Raw genomic sequence first — 4,924 nt, forward strand, 5'->3', positions numbered from 1 at the left:
TGGCCTCTAGGACAGAAATCACATTCAGAATATATTCATTTTAAAAAGAAAGATTTGTAGATTACTAAAAAAAATCGAGAACTTAGATGTACATTGTTTCTTTGTAAATACAGACTAAAAGGAATAATTCATATCAAACAAGTCGCAGGTTAAGAAACCATGTTCCTTCTGAGGCTCATTTTAGCAAATCCCCCCATCTTTGTTAAGAACTATTTCCCCCCGAGAAATGGCCCTTTCCCACTGCCCTCCAGGTCAACATCAGCGTCCCTCGAGAGGCACCGCTCCTCTTGTCCTTTTGCCACAGCCCCTGCTGGAAGGAACCCCTGCCTGCCTGCCTGGACTCCCTTGCCCCGCTGTGCCCCAGTGGAGGGGAAGGCTCCTTAGCAGCCAAAGTGCTCAAGTACTACATTTTCCAAAGTTCTCCAGACCCACAATATGCTCAGAGCTAAAGCCCTACCAACAGGCTTCTAGGAAAGGTTTCTGCCACCAGCTCTGCATACCGGACAGAAGGCAGCTCTGAAGGCTGGCAACCACCACTTCACGTGCCTTTAATGTGCCAGTTAATTTCCAAATTCAACAGCCATACAAAATAGATTGGGTCCGTGAAAAACCGAGAAGAAAAAGGCCCAAAGTCTTTTCAAACCTCCACCCTGCTTACCCACAATGCACAGGCACACAGGAAAGAACTCTCCTCATAAATTCAAGTTTGTCATCTGAGAGACAGAGGCCTCCAGGGATCCCTCCAGCACGAGGGCACAGCTCCTGCAGCTTCCAGATGCCTTCTCCAGAGTTCAGTGCAGTGGGGCTCTTCTCCGGAGGGTGCAAGGGGCTGTTCTCCACAGAGCTGCTGGGGACCTCTGAGGGTGGACTGGGACAAGTCTGAGCGGTGGGCTCCCGCTGCCAGCTCCAGTCTCGCATTCTCCAGCCTTGTCTTGTATGCCTGCCGGCTGTCATGGTCACCTCAACCATTTTGCGGAACTGGTCCTGCGACCCATCATAGCTGAAGATCCCAGAAAGCTGACAGGAACTGTTGTGTTCAAACTGTGCCTCAGAGCCTTGTGATTGAGAGCAAACACAAAGGGAGTATTCTGCGCGAAGGCGTAATCTATAGCGGTGCGCAGAGTGTGGTCCAGCCCACCTTTTGACTGTATCGTCTCACATTTGGGAAAAATGATGATGCCTGTCAGCTTCTTGAGTGGTAGGTATTTGAGCCTTTCCTTCAGCCCCAGCACAAGCCAGCATTGGGTCTTAGCCTTTGCTGGATCCTTTTGGTGCATGTCGTTTTGGAAGCAGACCAGCTCCTTGTGCAGGTCCACACACACACACACACACACACACACCCTCTTTCTTTCTTTCTTTCTTTCTTTCTTTCTTTCTTTCTTTCTTTCTTTCTTTCTTTCTCCTTCTTTTCCTTTCAATAAAGAATCAACAATTGTTGTTTCAGCATTAAGGTTATTACAGTCATTTGGAAAGATAGCATCAAATGAGACTTTTTTGCACTTATGACTAATCTATTTTAAACAAAAGCCAATCTTAAAAACGTAATTCCAGAAAAAGTACAGTTATGCCAAGAACAGATAAGAGAATATAAGGATCTCACAGGCTATGCTATACCAAACAGATGAAAAGTAAAATTAACTTTATACTCTAAGTCTATACAAATAAATAAAACCCTACCTTCTTTTCTTGTATGTAGGCTTATATTTCTTACATAAATAATGAAATACTTCATTCCATCACTTCAGTAAAATGAATCCCTTAGAATAAAACTTGAAAGAGCTGTAATCAACTCCCAAGATTTATGCTTAATTTTCCTACTTTTATCAATTTCCTGACATATTTGACCTAAGCAGAAAAATATTTTCTGTAAATTAAGCATATAAGTCTACATGTGGCTTGAAGAATTCTGCCCACTTACATATTTCCCATGTTGCTTTTGGTTTCCCATCTCTTCTTTGCTTCAAACCCCCATGCTAGTTTCTTCTTTTTTCGAGCAGCCTGTGAGTTTTCAGCCTCCTTTTTGGCTTTTACAAACTTGTGACAGGCAATTGCTTTGGCAATTTTCGCACCAAGCTCTCGAGTACCAGCTGGTTGCTGAGCTCCTCAGCCTTGTCAACGCCCCACTACTCCACAGCCTGGTTATCTTCTTTTCAAGGCCAGACTTTTCAACCTTTTTCTTTTTAACAGGGGCTTCAAATCTAGCGTTGGCTCCGAAGTACTGAGTAAGCTCCTTCCACTGGGTTTCATTTAAGGACTGCCCCCTATTAGATTCTTTATGATTCTTCAATTCATCTTTTCTGGAACATTTTCTCTTTCTCACTCTGAATCTTGAGGCTGAAGTTTTCTGTTCAGAAAATATTTTATGCAATTCTTGAAATATGTCCCACATATCTAAGTGAATTCCAGAAGGGCACTCTTCATATGCATTTGCTTTGGCCTCTGTTTCGGTTTTCGATCCATCTGCTGATAAACCTGAGATTTCTGCTTCTCGAATGGTTCCAACCTCTTTTTCTCCCTGTAAGTTATGATCAAAGTTCTGTGGTGTGGCCTCATCTTCAGAATTTGATTCAATATCACTTCCATTTAGCCCAGGAGGCAGCTGTTCTTCGATCAGGAAGCATCCACTCGGCATCCATTTTAAGATTCTTCTTTTTTAAAAAAATTAATTTTACTGGTACATTTAAGGTATACAGTGTAAGCATATTCATCATTGGAAATTTGCATCTTTACATAATCCATCTTGGTTCTTATTTTTTCCCCATCCCTCTGCCCTCCCTTCAACTTCTTCACTGAACATCATCAGGCTGCAGCGGTCCCGGGAACTGCGGCCGTGGATCTTGTGGAAGCCGGCTTCGTCGGGCACAGGCTGGACATCCCTCTGGAGCTCTGCGCCAAGTGGTTCTTCTGATAGGCCCCGACTGCAGGAGTGGAGAAGGCCAATTCTTCTGTTTCCCCTGAAACTGTGGAGCGGGCCTGGTTGGAGGCCAGTTTCACAGCACCAATCTCTGCACCCCGTGCTTCATCACTGGCCATTGCAGGGCTCCCAGCATTTTCGGAGTCTCTCTTCCCGCTCTTTCAAAATAATTCTCTTCAGTGAGGTGGGCTTCTTGACCTTGGGGACCTCCCTCTGCTTCCCCTTCTTTATCAGCGGGGCACTGGAGTCCAACAGGTTGTGTGGAGTCTTCCCCTGTCAAGTGGCGGCGCCGTCCTTGGAGCTGGTGTTTTTGGAAAGGACGGACACTGCTCCAGCTGAGAGCACAGCTGGTCTGGAGGACTGGTTGGCCTGCCCGGCACGCTGCTTCTTCTCCGGTGCTGCCTCCCAAATCCAAGTACACTGGAATCTGATTTTTCTTTCCAGTATTTTTAAAATTATTCTGTGGCTGCTGTTTAGATTGAACTTTCGGTGACTCTACTCTGTCTCTTCTTTTGGAAGCAACTGCCAGATTGGGAATCTCCTGGGCATCTTCAATTGCTACTGGCTCTTGAACAGTCAGGATTTCATATTACGATTTAGACTTTTTTCTTTTTCTTTTCTTTTTTTCCCCCGAGGCTTTGTTTTGCTCAAGGTCACCCACCTTAGTAGGATGAACATGTTTCTCTTCATTGTAGGAAGGATCTGAAGGTAAAATTTCAGATGATGACACACTAACATTTTTAGGATCTGCTGATGAAACATCTGTCTTAGGTTAATTACAGAAGTAACATTTTTAGGAGCCGGTGAGGGTTCTGAAGATGTCTGCAAAAACAGTATAACCCATTGGCGTGCAAGATAACTCTTGTACACGATGGGGAACTGGAAGCAGCGTTATCAGTCACGTACTCATTTGGGTTATTTTCCATCACCATCTCATCCCCTGGCATCACTCCAGTTGGTTTTTCCAATTCTGCCTCCTGAGAAATGGTGGAGTTGGACTGAAGAGGTCCCCATCTGAACTGCTTCTGTTTCCCTGTTATATTGTTCTCTGGACCCTGAAATTCAGGAAACTTCAACCTGTTAAATTCAAATTCAGGTTTGGAGATAGATGGACCGTTTTCAGTGGTTTTGGATTTCTTGTCTGTTCTGAGCTCGAATAGGTGGGAACCTCTAGCTGACTTTATCTCAGATGATAATGTACCACCAGTCCTTTTAAACTCTTGCTCATGGTATGCTTTCTCATCATAAGGGTTTTTTGTTTGTTCCTTTGTTTGTTTTTGTTTTTCTTAAATGGAGCTTCCCTTCCTTGTGCAAGAGCACACATATGTTCATTTCAGGGCTTCGTGGTCTGAAAACCTCAGCAATGACTGGGTTGGCTATAATCATACCATGAGGCACGAACTGAGCACACATTCTGTGTAGAATCGTGGGTACACAGAGGAGGCATATGGCTGGAGAGTGACCTCTGAAGATAAATACTGGGGTGGAAATACTGAAGCTCTGAAGCCCATGCCTTCTGTGTATATTTTCTGTTCAGGCACCGGTGGTTCCAGCACAAATACATAGCGAGTGGCTATACAGCTGGGACAGACACACGCTTCTGAAGCCTGTTTATGCCACACTGAGCCCAGCAAACTTGGGGAAAAATGGTTTCACATCTGTTAATAACATGATGCTGCCCTTCACTGGCAGGTGCTGCCCTTCACTGACTGGGTCAGGAGCAAGGCAAATGTCGTCAACTTCTGTGGCGTCATCCTACAGCCGGGCTAATCGTGGGCAGAGCCTGGGCACCTGGCCACCACCCCTGGGAAAGTCCCTGGAGGAAGCTGGTTCGAGGCTGCTTGAGAACCATCTCTGGTCTTTGCCCCCATCCGCCAAACAGTCCCATGACCACTGGACTGAAACTCTGGACAAGCCTGGCCTACAAGCTGAGGACACTGAGAGAGGATCCACCAGCCCCTGGTGGCCCTTATCTTGCCTTGAGGCCCCGATGGCCCCTCGGGCACCATG

At 45.6% G+C, this 4,924-nt stretch overlaps 2 pseudogenes; both read right to left on the bottom strand.

The window, feature by feature from the left end:
- Window positions 1–692: 692 nt before the first annotated feature.
- On the bottom strand, window positions 693–4,440 carry LOC104852997 (annotated as a pseudogene).
- Window positions 1,889–2,632, bottom strand: LOC104852995 (annotated as a pseudogene).
- Window positions 4,441–4,924: the final 484 nt, after the last annotated feature.

This window comes from Fukomys damarensis, unplaced genomic scaffold (assembly GCF_012274545.1).
Source record: "Fukomys damarensis isolate Sample0158 unplaced genomic scaffold, DMR_v1.0_HiC HiC_scaffold_6, whole genome shotgun sequence".
Lineage (NCBI taxonomy): Eukaryota > Metazoa > Chordata > Mammalia > Rodentia > Bathyergidae > Fukomys > Fukomys damarensis.